Genomic DNA, 16,676 nt, shown 5'->3' with positions numbered 1-16,676 from the left:
AGACACAAATACTGAAATAATTCCATCAAGGAGATGTCACAGAAATAACACCTTTGTCAGTGCCATTGGATTGGGATTGTTCCTGTGTGAAGAAACGAGACAGAGGTGATGCTAAAATGTGTGAGTGACGGTGAAAAGTAAAAAAATGCTCCCAGCAGCACAGTGTGACACTTGAGAAAGAGAGAACAGGGTGTTTCAAACGATGAATTTATTATTGTCGTCTTTGTCATTACATGTGCGTGTGTGTGTGGGGGGGATTCATATCATGTGTATCATCATTGGGAGGATATTGGTCTCGGTCTCTTTGTGTTTCTATATGGATGTAGCAACCTTAGGAATAATTACCAGGCTGTATGTGACTTAAAAGGGCGTTGCATGCAGAGGTGTGTAAGGAATAGGCAGTCACCTGTGTGTTTGCCACATTTATTAATACAGGTGTGTGTGTGTGTGTGTGTGTGTGTGTGTGTGTGTGTGTGTGTGTGTGTGTGTGTGTGTGTGTGTGTGTGCGTGTGTGCGTGTGTGTGCGTGTGTGTGTGTGTGTGTGTGTGTGCGTGTTTGTGTGTGTGTGTGTGTGTGTCTGTGTGTGTGTGTGTGTGCACGTGTTAAAGCAGAGGAGAACAGGAGATGGATAGTGACAGAACACATCTGTGAATGTGTTATAGTCTTTGCATGTGAGAACAAAAATAGGTGAGAAAAGGGTGTGTGTGGTGAGGAGGAGAGGAGGTGTGAATGGGATGATTGGCAGTGTAACCCATACTGTATGTCAAGGGAGGACAAGAGACCACGTATGAACACAAAACAACATATTCCTCAAACACAAATTACCATTCCAGCCTGATCTATGATCAATCATAGAGACGCAAAGTACGGTAGATGTGTTATATTTATAAAAACGTAGCTGTGAGTCAATGCTAAATCTTTATCCAATGTGTAAATGCATGATAATCTCTTTCATTGTATTTACCGTATAGTTTTCTGTTTTTTAAGTTTTACAAATTACAAATGTTTAACTAAATGATTGAAATTGTATAATATAAAATGGGGGTAAAGATATGAATTTCAAAAGGTAAATAACTGACTGAGTGCGATGTCTGCTGGTGGATGCTCTCTGGCGCCCATCGACTCACACTTTACTCCTGCTGAATACAACGGTTCCCTTCTGCGTTGACACATTACTGACAAAGACAGAGAGAGAGAGAGAGAGAGAGAGAGAGAGAGAGAGAGAGAGAGAGAGAGAGAGAGAGAGAGAGAGAGAGAGAGAGCGAGAGTGAGAGAGAAGTGGCAGCAAGTAAAATAGAATTAAGGGGACCACTAAAGGGTCATTCAATTGGATTGAGGGGCCGCAGCTACCGAGCCCGTACAGAAGTGCACAGCAGTACTATCCAACTCCCACACACGTCCCCGAACCTACGCAATCCATGCATGAAGAACCATGGGGGTTATGGCGAAAGAATATGGCTGACGAAAAAGCCAGGTATGGAACGAGCAACTGGAGAAAAACTTAGCGATGAATTAAAAGGTAAAGGACACCAGAAGAAACCAGAGCCCCTATAGCCTTTAATGAGGAGCAGGGAATCCTGTTAGGGAGATAAGATGGACGCCCCTCTCATAAAACTGCTATTCACTGGCCTCCCTGCAGACCTCTTTATGAGCAGCCATCGTATTATTAACGAGGCCTAGCAGGGAGGGAAGTGGCCCGCCGCGGGTGGGGATCACCTTCGGGGGAGGGCTGTTTGGCCGGGGGTCAGGGAGGGGGGCTTGTAACACTGAACGGGGGGGGGGGGCCGCCCCGACAGCTAGCTGGCTGCTCTCTGGCTTTTGCCTTAATATCCAGAAAAGAGCCGTAGACATTTATACGCCTTAACCGCTCGCACTAAAGCCCTGGACCTCCTCGTTTACCATCCTGGGAGACAGAGGTGTGTGGTGAACGGGCTCCAATATCCAATTGGACCCCAATAAACGGAGGTAGTGGCAATTCATCCCTCGAAACGTCCCCCCATCCCTCCGTCAAAACGCGAGGGGAGAAGAATGTGTTGCACACTGCTCAAACAAAAGCAAACAGCTACCAGTCATGTCGATATGTGTGCCAAAACTAATCATGCAAGGAATTTATGATCAATTGTGAATAATATAGTCTCAATGCCTCTACAATAGTATAATTATTACTACACACGTTATTATTAACAAAAACAACAACATATATATATATATATATATATATATATATATATATATATATATTGCGTGTTGTCAGCTACTGGCCATGCATACAATTCACAAGAAATAAACCGTCTATAGGTAATGATGGCAGGCCGTGCCCGTCCTGGTCTGAAAAGGCTGTCCCTCATCAAGGGAATATCCTAATTGTGCCGGGGGGCTAAGGAATATCCATGAGAAAGGGTCTGGTTCTACGCTATCGTACATGTTGGGAGATGGTATTAATGTACAGTAGATTCGGTATACATTATGTGAACTAATGAGGATGGGCCACAACACAATCCACTCCCGAGTAGCTAAGACCACCATCTTACCTACAGAGATGATTACAGATAGCTGGGGGGCAAGAGGAATGGGGGCATTGCCTACATTTCTACAGATCTGCCAAGGGTCCTATGGGATGAGAGGGGGTTGGCGGCATGAAAGTGGGGCAAGAGATACGCAGGAAAGGCTGTCGATGTGTCTGCAATCGAGTCAGCATTAACCCAAATCTCTCGTGAATATTTGCAGAATCTTGTCCGATCAATGCCACAAAGTATTCAGGATGTGCTGGAGGCAAATAGGCATTGGTAACCAATACCTTTGTACCGCATGAAGTGGCCACGGAGCGCATACCTTTCGATCCTAACCGCCACAAGAAAACATGGACTCTTATTCTCTCCCATACCCCGTTCTCTCTCCCCACCTCATTCTCTCTCCCACTCTCTCTCTCATACTCACTTGAGGATTGCCCTTTACAAACAATGTCGCTATATTGCCAAAGGAAATCAATGCATGTAAACAATGAACCATTGTAGAGATAAGCAATTAAAGAATACAAACGTCTCCCTCCCTCCCTCTCTCTCTCTCTCTCTCTCTCTCTCTCTCTCTCTCTCTCTCTCTCTCCCTCTTTCTAAGGTGTTTCTGTTTGTCTCTTTGTTCATTTTAGCCCCTTAATCTTTAAACGGTTGCATAATTTTGTTTGCTTTTCCGTCGCCTGCCCAAAATTACCCTGTTTTGTTTAATTGTCTTTGTGTCAAGATAATGATATTGCCCTCTGTGATTAAATTGGTCCATCATTTCATCCGATCCTCTGTGCAGATATATAGTATGCTTGAGGGCTGTCCACTCTCAGAAATTAAACTGGAGACAAGAGTTTCTGAAGGGTGAGGAAAAATGTCAGCTTATCGATATGCCGAAGCTTGAAAGGGAACCTTTTTAAACGGAGATACTTGCCATTCAATCCTTTTCTTCCTGGTCAGATGTCACCTGTTAATGTCGCCTTGGAATACCAAATTGTGAGATGAAGGCAGGAAGAAAGAACGGAGAATGGATCTAGCTGCAAATCACAGAAAGATGTGGAAGGAGGCAACGCAGAGGAAAATATAAGTTCCATCAATGCCTTTCAGCCCGCTGTCGTCACGCCATATTTCTTGAAAAAATATAGAAAAATTACAGCTGAGGGCAACAAAAGCTGCCATGGTAGCAGGCAGGGTTTGCATTTGATATTTTGTGTGTGATCAATGTATACGGTAATACCTACTCTCACTCGGTCCAAAACCCTGTCTCCCTCAGCTCCTCGCCACACGCTGTTTCCCTGACCATTATCTCAGCGGGAGTCCCACGGAACGACGTTGGACAGGGCTCGACAGGATCAGGAGGCGAAACGCCCGCTGGGTGGGGATTCTCGGGTAGTTGCGACAACCTCCGCTCTCTGTCCGCCTCGTTCAACTCGTGTCTGAGGAGCCTGGTGTGTTTAAACATAGCATCCATCTTTGTTTCTCCACTGGCTACATGGCAGTGATAACAGTTTAGAAAGCTACTGCGCTGTGTTTCTGCTGTTGATGAAGGCGTTAGATCGTGCGGCTGACGTTACATTTGACCGGGTGTGAGTTCAATGCTGTGGATTTAATAATGCTAATTATAAATCAGTCTTGTATAGCGCATTTCTAGGACCTTAGGATTTAATTTGGCTTTGAAGATTTACTTTTTATCTTCTTTTATGAATGTACTTTAGCCAACAGCCTTGCCTTAGTATTTTTACAGGAGTAATCATGAAAATAAACCATAAAAATTGGACTAGAAAAAAAAAATAAGGGAGAGAATGTGTGTAATAATTGGGAAATAGCATGCAGACGAAGCAAACAAAGCATCTAATTTACCTAAATGAAATTTGCTAACATGTTTATTCGTCTTGGCCGTAATCATATTGTTCCAGTTAGACTTGCCTTTCGGCATAAACACAAAATTTGTCTCTCTAAATAAATACAAAGCTGACCCAAGAACAGCTCTTCAGACTATTATAACCTTTCTTTTCAAATGGCAAATCAAGGGACAGTTTCAGCCTATCTTAGACTGGCACATGTGGTTAGAAATGCTCAAAACAATGACATATTAATAAATATGATCCAAATTAAAACAAATACACCTCTTTTACTCTTCTAAAATACACTAAAAAATGAATGATAAATCGAAGTAGACATCCAAGCAGCGCATGTGTTTTTTGCGGTTAAGTTCCCAACAATGTTGCATAAAGTTCAGAAAGTCGTGAGCAATCAGTGAAAGCTTGATACTGAGTCACCGGTAGAGAGGGCGCAGGTCTGAGAACTGTGGAAGCACAGTGCAGTTTGGGATTAGCAGCATGCTGCTTTTGTAAAAGCAGGCTAATTGGGAGAGCTAATTAAAACTGTTACTCCACTATGAATGCACCATTAAAACCTTTCATTTGATTAGGCATATTTATTTTCAAACTGTGCCTTATATAATGGATCTGCTGGTGCGTCAATAAAGGAGAGTGATCAACGAGTAAGTTTGAAGTTTTTTTTGTTTGTTGTCTTCTCCAAGTACTGGAGGTGGTGAAGAAAAATAATGCAGAATTACTACAACAAAGACTATTGCAAAACATTCAAACATATATTCATGTGATGCATACGGTAACATGTTTTAAGCATTTTGTACATTTAGAAAAAAATACAACCCAAACTATATCAGTATTTTGCTTTGCCGTTTGATTCTTGGATTTTGAAGGATACGATATATTGTAATATCGAGATATATTTAAGGTGTGCTGGCAGTGATGGAGACTGACTTTCAAATGACAAAAAGAGAAGAAAGAAAGAATGGTGTGGAACCAAAGGGATCAGACAGCAGGGGTTGGGCCTGGGCTATTATGCCTTATAAGCCATGCTGCTGTAGCTGTGGGGGAGCTAGCTAAAGGCCTGATTTATATTCTGCGCGAGTGAAGCCAGCGCGTGGGAGAGGGGATTGAAGGAGGTGTGGGGGTGGGTTTCAGGAAGGTGATACCTCACAGGGGAGTGTTCCAGTTAGGTATACAGGGAGGGGTCAGGAGGCAGAAAGAGAATAATACGCCCCAAGAAATCCCTTTTCGGGGTGGAAGCTGAGCACAAATGTGGTCAATTAGTCTGGTGTGTTTTGGCCTGAAGACGGGTGATGGCTGGCGACAAGGGGTCGGAGGGCTATGATGAAAGGGACTGCGTCCAAATCACCTCCAGCCTCCCCGCCATCTATAGGGAGGTGTGATATAACTGTTAGGTGTTGGTGAAACGTGACCTATGACCGGTTCTGAGACCTGAAGCTACGGTACGTCCGTTGCAAGAATGACCCGTGCGCATGCACAGCCATCTTGCTGACAGGGTTAAGTTGGCAGCGCATGGGAGAGCATCCCTCATGAGATGGGAGACCCCTCTGGGCAAGGGTTTGTGTGGGTGTGTGTGTGAACATGTGTTCCCGCGAGTGTTGGGGATCAGAATTCCACACACAGCTCCAATCTATGTTACATGAAAGTATTGCCACTACTATGACTAGAGCTATCTGGTGAGAGAGAGAGAGAGAGAGAGAGAGAGAGAGAGAGAGAGAGAGAGAGAGAGAGAGAGAGAGAGAGAGAGAGAGAGGTCAACGTAGGCATTGGGTGTGGATGAAACACACCAGGGATTATGGTTGAGCACAGGCAAACGGAGATGAGCAAAAAAAGTGTGTGCTTTTGTGTCTGGGAGGAGGAATGAGGGGAGCATTTACACTGGGAAGCCAAAATGGCCTGCAGGTGCATGCTTCCCTCTGGAGTGCAAATACTCTAGAAGGAGCACCAAGCCATTAGGCCTGACCTCGTTAGTACTCCCTCCCTCTCTCTGTCTACGGCATGTCTGTGCATGTGGTCGTCCCTGTGTGTATGGGTGCACATTGGAGAGCTTTACTTAGTATAGTAGATGCCATGTGTTTCCACGGGCTGCAGATAAATATGAGGGTAGCAATCACATCACTGGTGGAAGTAGTGAGAGTGTGTATGTATGTTGGAGCTATATTTTCTGTGTGTCTGTTTGTGTGGGTTGTGTGCGTGTGTTTGTGTGTGTGTTTGAGTGTGTGTGTGTGTGTGTGTGTGTGTGTGTGTGTGTGTGTGTGTGTGTGTGTGTGTGTGTGTGTGTGTGTGTGTTGTGGCATCCCGCCACGTGGTCCTCGGCCTGGACGGGCCCGGGGTACCGTAGAGGACGGGGTGTACCACCCCCACCCACCAGCCGGCGAGAGAGCAGCCCTTTCGGCTCCCCAATCAGGGTGATTGGAGGACACCTGGCCGAAAGCGGAGGAGCCATTTTAAAAGAAGGCACAGCACAGCACAGCACGGCTCGGGTGCAGGAAGGAAGGGCTCGTGGCAGCAAGAGAGCCTAGAGGCCCACGGAGGCCCTAGAGACCGTGAGAACCCTGGTTGATTGAAGTGTTTGTGAATAAATGCCTGGAATGGCTTTAACCTTCCACAAACGCGTCATTTGTACCGGTAACCCGGCTCATTCAAGGAGCGGGTTACCACACTTGGTGGAGAATGCAGGCAACATGAAGGTCCCACTACGGCTCCCCGAAAGGGACGTCGTCGCCGCCGCCGCAAGAGACGCCGCGGCCGCAAGGGACGCTGCCGCAGCCGCAAGGGACGCTGCCGCAGCCGCAAGGGACGCTGCCGCAGCCGCAAGGGACGCTGCCGCAGCCGCAAGGGACGTCGCCGCCGCCGCCAGAGACGTCGCTGCTGCCGCAAGAGACGTCGCCGCTGCCGCAAGAGACGTCGCCGCCGCCGCAAGAGACGCTGCCGCCGCCGAAAGGGACGGCGCCGCCGCCGGCGCATGGGACGCCGGCGCTGCCGGCGCAAGGGACGCCACCGCCGCCGCAGCGCGAGACCGGAACGCGCCGGCGCCGCCGGCCTACGCGGACGTGGGGACGGGTCGGCCCTGCATGCTGGCGACCTGCTTGGCGCAGGGGACGTCCGGGAGCCCGACGGTACCGGTGCGGGTGATGAGCAGAGACACGCAGGCCCTTCTGGACACGGGCAGCGTGGTTACCCTCCTTCGCCCCGTCTTGGCGGGTGGGAAGGCGGGGGAGCCCATGGAGGTGGCCTGCGTGCACGGGGGGACCCGGACCTACGAGACATGCCACGTGGTCATCCGGACCCCGCACGGGGTGTTCACGGCTCGGGCGGGGATTGTGCCCAACCTCCCCGTGCCGCTCCTAATCGGGAGGGATTGCCCGATATTTCGCCGGCTTTGGGACCCGGCACTAAAGTCCCGGGGCAGGAGAGATGTGGTCGCCGCCGCGGCAGGAGAGGCAGCCGCCGCCGGCGCAGCGGGAGACAAGGCAGCTGGAGACGAGGCGGCCGGAGACGAGGTAGCCGGAGACGAGGTAGCCGGAGACGAGGTAGCCGGAGACGAGGTAGCCGGAGACGAGGTAGCCGGAGACGACGCTGCCGGAGACGACGCTGCCGGAGACGACGCTGCCGGAGACGACGCTGCCGGAGACGACGCTGCCGGAGACGACGCTGCCGGAGACGACGCAGCCGGCGCCGCAGGAGACACCCGGCCCCGGCGAGATACCATCCTGGGCGGGTCCCTCGGCTACCTGGGGCTTGGACAAAGGGTGGAGGAGTGTGGCATCCCGCCACGTGGTCCTCGGCCTGGACGGGCCCGGGGTACCGTAGAGGACGGGGTGTACCACCCCCACCCACCAGCCGGCGAGAGAGCAGCCCTTTCGGCTCCCCAATCAGGGTGATTGGGGGACACCTGGCCGAAAGCGGAGGAGCCATTTTAAAAGAAGGCACAGCACAGCACAGCACAGCACGGCTCGGGTGCAGGAAGGAAGGGCTCGTGGCAGCAAGAGAGCCTAGAGGCCCACGGAGGCCCTAGAGACCGTGAGAACCCTGGTTGATTGAAGTGTTTGTGAATAAATGCCTGGAATGGCTTTAACCCTCCACAAACGCGTCATTTGTACCGGTAACCCGGCTCATTCAAGGAGCGGGTTACCACAGTGTGCGCACGCACTCACCTTTGTTTACATAAGCTGTGGTGGTGCACAGCTGTTAAAAAACCCTAAAACCCAAAAGGCAGTGGTCTTTTAACAGAAAGACCTGACCTCATTAGCCGCAGCAGCTGTGTGTGTGTGTGTGTGTGTGTGTGTGTGTGGGTATGCCCGAGTTGTCTTTGTTTACATGTGTGGGCATACGAAAGTGGGGCGGTCATCCATTTAGTGACAGGGGGTCCGGACCTGCCTCACACACACACACACACACCAGCTGATTCACACCTGGCATGTTGTTCTCATTGGAACCCAACCCAACAGCCTGTCACGCGCAGACAGGATATCCAGCTCCTTGATTTCATCTCTGGTTTCACACTCTCACAGACGAACACAAACACTTAAGATCTCGGTTTACATTTGGGAAGTGTCCTGCGTGAGCCATTGCACATGCAGCTCTGCGCCCGTACACCGGGTCCTACCCCCTCGCTTCGGTCGGACGCGTTGGCAGCTCCTCTCTTTGTTTGCATGCATGCTTATGTTTCTGTTGTATTGGTTGGGTGTGCGCGTGCGTGTTTGCGTGAATACACCTACTGCATGTGTGTGTGTGTTATTCTGTTGGATGAGTGCACATGTATGCCCATTTGCCTGTGTGTGTCTGTATTGTGCATGTATGCGTGCACACACGCACGCCCGTGTGTGTGCACGCAATCTGTAGTGGCGGTTTCACATTGAGTGGGTGAATAAAGAGCTCTTCATGGGTCCATGGTGGCAGCAGTGCCTGTCTGACACTACCCTGGTGTGTGTTTGTATGTGTGTGTGTGGAGGGGGGCTGGAGAGAGCCTGTCTACTCAGGGTGGTATGTGAGGGAGTGTGGGTGTAGAGTGGCTGGTAATATCTGTATCGTTGACTAACTGCTGAGTGATGTGGGTCAGTGTGTGTGTGTTGGCTCTGTCTGGCTGCGTGGGTGGAGAGAATGAACGAGAGAGTTTGCTCAGTTTGATATTCTGCCATTTCGTGGAGCACCTCACTCTTGTCTCGCCCATTCCAAGTGTCTTCATGTGTGTGTGCGTCCGTACGTGATTGTGTGTGTGTGTGTGTGTGTGTGTGAGAGAGTGAACTGCAGTCTAACAGCAGTGAAAGGACAAGTGCTGTGATGATCAAAACGTATGTGTGTGTGTGTGTGTGTGTGTGAGTTTGTGTGTCTGAGATCATGTTGTGTGTGTTAGATAATTGTACCTGTGTATGTGCCTGTGTGTACAGTGGTCTAACATTGGTTAGCTGACAGGTGTTGGGGATCAGAGCCGTTGAGGGAGAGTGTGTGTGTTTGCGTCCACTGAGGCGTCAGAGTAAATAAAATAAAATGAGTGGTTCAGAGCTTGTTCTGCGGGCGATGAAACAACTACATCGGGATGGGGGGCAGGCACTAGGAGGGATAAATTAACTAGGCTCCACTCACAGACGCTTTGCCATCCATACTCTCCCTGCTAGGGTGACGTTATGCCATCTCCGACTATACATACAGGCATAAAGAAACCAGGACTGCCGCGCATCACGGTAGAACGCTGTTTGTCAGCGAGGAGCTAGACTGCCGGTTGACAGGCTTGCGAGTTTTTTAAAGCATGCACGGAAGGCAAATCTATGCATGGTGACATTTCAGTTCAAGGATTCAGTTCAAAATATTGCTATCATAAAGGCCGGTCTCCTTATCCTTGGAGAGTTTATTTTCCCTGCCTTCATTTTCACTGACCCGACAATTGGTATTTTTCGCTCACTTTCAACTATCTCCAATTTCCGAAATATCTCTTATCCAGAATGCCCAACTTTCCTTGTTTCTTTCTTTTCTTCCACTACAAGCAATATGATATTTTCTTCCAGGCAAAACAAACTCACTTTCATATTTCTTGTTCTCTCTCCCTCTCCATGTGTCTCTATCCCTCTCTCCCTCTCAATCTTTCCCCGTCTCTTTGTGTCTCTCTTTCTCTCTCTCTCTCTCTCTCTCTCTCTCTCTCTCTCTCTCTCTCTCTCTCTCTCTCTCTCTCTCTCTCTCTCTCTCTCTCTCTCTCTCTGTATTTTCTTCAATGCCAGAATTGCTCTTTGTGTATTTTCTCTGCCTCTGTATCGGGCTCTCTGCAGTGCAGACGCCCCACTCAGACTCCACCTCTCTCTTCCTCCTCACCTCTGTCCACCCCTGCCAGGGATGTTGATGGTCTCCATTAGTGGATAATGAACCAGTGCCCTTCTAGTTGCCCGCAGCCTCTGATATCTACTGTGCGGTGTAGTGTATTTTCCGCTCATCTCTAGCTGATGCTTTCTCTTAAATTTCACAAACCCCTCTCCGCCCCTCCGTTTGTTAACCCCTGTGCAGCACCTCCCCCCATCCAGCCACGAAAACCATTTACGACTGTCGCCCTGTCGCACTGAACTAATTATCCTGCGTGTATGATTTATGCATTTGTATTTCGGAGAGGGAGAAAAAGAGAGAGATGGCCTTCTTAAAGCCATTAAAACCACCATCCCTCTTTTCCTCACCCCCTTCCCCCTTCCAATGAGGACTAGAGATGTAATAATAAGGAATTTATTGCTGCATATTAATTAAAGAGTGGCTCTTTTTTTCTTTTCTTTTTGCTAATCAGAGATTCGTATTTAGATGGTTCCGGCTGGAGCTAAGGAAGCCAATTTGAATGGGTGTTGTGGCAGAAATGCGCTCCAATTTTCCACAGCTTTAACCCCATTAAAGGCATGTTGAGGCACGTGGCCACGTTGGTAAACCTCGTCGGGTCTCTGCCGCTGCCCCTATTATACTGGCGGATAAATTACTCTAGCGCCCGACGCAAATCTAAAAAGGGTTGCCCTGAAGTAGCCTAATTACCCGTAGGTGTGGTTTGGGCGTAGCGTGCAATAAACCAATGAGAGTGCCATCTCTCATCCCCTTTAAGAGCCATGAGCGCATTTCAACCTGACAAGTTGATACTTTGACAGCGCGTCTGCAGTCTCCGATCAGAGAGATGCATCATGACCACATGAATTTCAAACTTCAAATGGCTCAGTTTGTGGCCAAATAATATAGTCAAATTCACACATGGAATAACGTTTTCTTCGCCATCTTCCGAAGTAGGCTACTGAGTCGTCATGTAAATTTCGGCAAAGAAAACTTAGAACACTTACCCTATGATATGCGATCCTGCATGTGGCCGCAACTGTTGGTCTATTTAATGATATGCGGCAATACATTAACACACATCGTTTCTTACCAGTATTGTATACATTATCGTTATCGACTTATGTTCCTAATATGCATGTGTTACCCCGTTAATGAGCATTGCCATGGACTGTATTATGCGTTACATGTTTAGTTTGCATGTGTTTAAACACACGCGCGCCTGTTTTCTCACGATCAAATACTCATAAATCCTAAAAGTTATGGGCTTGCACACGATGTCTGTGTGTTTTCTATATGGTGTTTGCAGATGCATTGATTTAAATACAACTTATTACCGCTGTATCAGCTGTTCTTTTCCAAATAATTTAACCAACGTTATCATTTACCGTAAAACAAGATTTTGTTTTGGAGGGCTTGGTTGTAGCCTACTTTGTTTGAGTTTATTATTGTTATTATTATTACTTTAACGCATGGCATAGCCTACTAAAGTGTTCATTCATGCAGCCCCTATGGAAGAAAAATGTTTGCACAATCCACATCATCATCATAATATTTTAAATAGGCAAATTGTTTGCATGTATGTAATGTGTATAGCCTACTGGTGTGTAAGCATGTTGCAGTTCCGACCTGCCATGGTAGGCCTACGTCAAAATAGCAAAACCAACTGCGCTATGCGCTAGTGCACTTAGACCAGGTAATTGTCGGTCAGTTGCGCAACTGCTTTATCGATCTGTAAGATAGCACCATGTATCATTTGCGCCGGAACACGCCTCTGCTTTTCACCGACGCGGCTCTCAGGGCGCAAGTTTAGTGGCGCAGGTTTGCTGCGGGGGGAAATCGGCTTTGCGCCGGGTGCAAACTAGCAAAGATACATGCGTCGGTGTAGAAAGTAAATTGCTCTGGATGCAAGATAGGGCCCTAAGTGTAGTGGCTGTTATTTATCAATGGAGGCAGCTGCCACCCTGAAGGATTGTTCTGCACATTAACATTTAGATTTCGCACATAAAAATGCTAATCACCATTGGTCTTTTCAATTGACCTAGTTAGGATTTGCCTTCCTCAGACAGGAAAAAAGAGCATTGACAAATAAGAAAAACTTATGTACGACTCGAAGCCGGTTCAACGACTAACTGGAAGGAGAAAAGTGAGGAGAAGGCATCTTGTCGGCCGTTATGCTTTCTGCTGTGTTTGTCTTTGTTCAGGAAGAGATATTCTCTGTCAGTGGTAGCCATCTAGGGGTACTTTTTGAGTGAGTAATAAAAAAATATATAATCCAATGTGCCTTACAACATGGTAATTCTGTTTATCTTGCTGATTGGGATCAAAATCATTCAGGAAATGAAAGCGTTTTTTAGCATTTACACTTTAGAATCCAATTACTTTCACTGCCTGGCTTTACTTAACTCAGTTGTTTTCATGAAGAAGAATGATTGGTTAACTTAATGGTGAGGAAGATTTCTGCTGAGCCGTTACATGCCGTTTTTCATCTTTTTGGATGGACTGGAAAAAATGACATGAGGTTTGATGGATGGTTGCAGATCAAGGACCTTGAGGCTGGTGATGCATCAAAATGGTCCAAACTTGGCCTGAGTATTGCGAGCAGTGGTTATTATTGTAAGCAGCAGGGCTGGGGAGGGGGAAATGGGGTCCATAGAAAGTAAAGGGTTAGGGTCTGAAGTTGTTTACTGTTCAACGGTCACACTACAGATGTGTTTGAGAGCAACCTGATGAACCAGCAAAACAACCTAATGGTCAAATGTCCAGGTCCCTCAAAACCACAGGTGTTACGTTTCAAGACATACATTTACGTTTTCAGACCAAACTACCAATAATACCTCAATGAGTTAGTACTATTAAGTAGTCATCACCCAAGACAGGATTCTTGACATTAATATGAACTATCTACATTCATATGTATTTTAGGTTACTTGTATAGACGTTTACATATTTAAACGAAAAATAAATACAGAATTTGAAATGATAGCGGAAGATCATTAAGATATTGCATACGAAAAACACGAATCACCAATGGTCTTTTTAGTTGAGCTAGTTAGGAATTGCCTTCATCTGCCTCAAACATAAACTTTATAAAATAGCTTTTAAACCTTACCCTCAACCCTATCGACTAGGCCTACATCAAGCGATAACTTGCGCCACATAGCAAAGAGATTTATGCAACAATGTGATTGGCCACACTGTCACATTTTCTTGTCCAAATCTAAATTAAATGAGCCAAGAAAAACATGGCGCGTGTGCTACCCACTGCTGTGGATAATTTGGTCAAGTAGGAGATCTTGTGCTGGCAGAAAGTACGTAGCGATGAAATATATGTGGCCTTTAATGGTGTATAGTCTCACCTATTCATCCAGCCACTAATTATGCAATAAAATATGTATTTCAGGCCTTTGCCATTGCATATGTAAATCTGACGTCGCAGATCTCTTCCCTGACGCAATGAACATTTGAACGGAAACAGATTTAGTTTGTGTTTTACTTTTGTATTTAATGTAGTTATTATTCACTTAAAAACTAATCGGCCACACTTTGTACTTAATATAGTGGCCATAAGCGAAAGTGATTCATAAAATGTGTCAAATTCCATTGGTCACATTTTCTCTGTATGTATGTGCCAGACTTTATGTAGTGGAGTATAATTCACATTGACTTCGAAATTGGCTTTGAATTGAAAGTTTCCATTTACAACTGAAAGCAATTAGCCCAGGGAGTCCTCAATGACAATCAAGTTTTGCTTAACTCAGATGAACATGCACAGACACACACTCCCAGCATATGCATGCATACATACAGTGATGAACTTTACACACAGAACACAAGGAGGCCATACATTCAAGCTTGCACATGCACATACAAACACAGACATATGGAAGTCATTGATGTCTGTTATTAATGGTCGGGCGGCGCTGTGGGACACAAGGCTCTGTTTATGCTTGAGTGCTCCCTCCTCAGTTGAGATTCACAACCTCTGACCCGCCTGCTCCTTCCCCCACACTAGGGCAAATTAGCACTTCAAACCACCTACCCCATGTTTCATAGTCGACATGATCCCCCCAATAGTACAGGGTCAGATGTTGCGCACCACTGATTTTGGCTTGAAGATGTATTAGCTCATCTTTTTCGATGTGACATAGTGTGGAAACCTAGTGTATTACGTGAGGGAACTGAGATGCTCTGTTTATAACGTGGTGTCAGCCGTGTGTCACGAAGGCCATTGTTGATACACCCGCTTTGAAGAACCTTGTTGACAAAATCCTCAGTGTTTATCTTCGTTCTTCCCTGAAGCCGTCATCTCTATGATGGAAAATGACATTTCCTAAACATCCCCCTGGTGTGACTGCCCTACCCTAGAACGGCCATCAAGGAAAAGCAGGACTGAGTGACAGGCCCGGATGACAGGATGGTTCTAGATGGTTCTAGTCAGTGTTTTGTAGATCGCTTCACTATCAATTTTACTTCCAAATGTAGCTTGCAAGGCTGTGAATGTCCAAGTTGTAACTAAAAACAGGAGGGTGAAACTAAACAGAAAATGGGTTACGTTAGTCCCTGCCAGGAAGTTGACTTAAAGCTAAGTTATTCCTTTCCACTGCTGGTTATGACCGGATTTGTATGAAAAATCCATGTAAACGATATTATGCAAATGAATTGTCGAGATTTAAACAAGGATGGATGTTTTTCCTAAAGGGTTTGTGATGACATTTGATAAGACAGCTGAAACAAATGGGTTCAGGTATTTGATGAAAGACATTGTGGGCTGAGGTTCTTGGCATGAACAGCTGTCCCAAAAATTATGATGGTTGGAGTCAAGCTTAATTATCAACCTACACTTGTTACTCAATTTACATTTGCAGATCAATTCTCAATTAGGCCAAACTGGATAGTTTAATTCAAACTGAATGCACAGCCTATCCAGGGTGGTTCAGCTTTGTCCGTGTGTGTGTGTGTGCTTGTATGGGAGAAAGACAAATTGAGAGTTAATTGTGTGTGTGTGTGTTTATGTGTGTGTGTGTGTGTGTGTGTGTGTGTGTGTGTGTGTGTGTGTGTGTGTGTGTGTGTGTGTGTGTGTGTGTGTGTGTGTGTGTGCATGTGTTTGCGTGCCCAAAGGGATACTTTGTGCCGATTGCAGCTTTTAACATAATCTAGAATCTAGAAGACAGAATGTTGCGATGTGGAAATACAATGATATGATTACATTTGGAAGTTCAGTTCCAGTGATGTATGCGTTCAGAGGAGTTGAGTGTGGTCCGGAAAATTACAAACACATACATACACACACACACACGACACACTCTCTATGTCTCTCCGAATATATAGAGTTGGAATGGTAATGGTTTAATCTAGATGTCATTAATTGATGCGCCTCAGTTCAAAGCCCAGCTGCTAATGCATTCCATCACACGACCGTAACAGATTCGTACAAACCCAGTGATGAACTCATACACAGGACCCATAAATGCTCCAAAAATAACGAGATGGAAAATCAGAATGTAAACTGTTGCTGGTTATTTACAGCAAAAGGGCCCATCGTCATCTGTCTCAATCAGAAAACAGTTGGTTTTACGGAACTATGAGGAACTGGAGATGTTTAGCCTATTGTAAAAAAATAATAATAAGGGAATGGAAAAATTAGGAGCATGGAGTAGGGTGAACCCCAAAATGGGGTTCAGTGCAGCCTCCAACAGCCCAATACTCAATATAACTTACAAATCTGAATCTCAAGGAAATTATTTCCAGAGTTCAACTTGGGGGAACAATAACGGATGGATGCCCAGAGGAAACTTCATTTCACATTGATTGATGCCTCCTATTAATGAGTACTAGAAAACAACTCAAGCAAATAATGCATACATACTCAATTGTGGGTTCTCAAGAGGGCAAACAATTAAACTAATTACTAAATGCCATGGATTCTACCATGAATTTGACTGAGTAATCGGTCTTTAACCCTAGTCTAGTCAATTAAAAAAAAAACAGGGAGCAAGATCTCTAAAACTCTACCAAAGTTAATGACATCCGT

The sequence above is a fragment of the Gadus macrocephalus genome, chromosome 16, assembly GCF_031168955.1.
Source record: "Gadus macrocephalus chromosome 16, ASM3116895v1".
Taxonomy (NCBI): Eukaryota; Metazoa; Chordata; class Actinopteri; order Gadiformes; family Gadidae; genus Gadus; species Gadus macrocephalus.
This window is presented reverse-complemented; position numbering follows the sequence as displayed.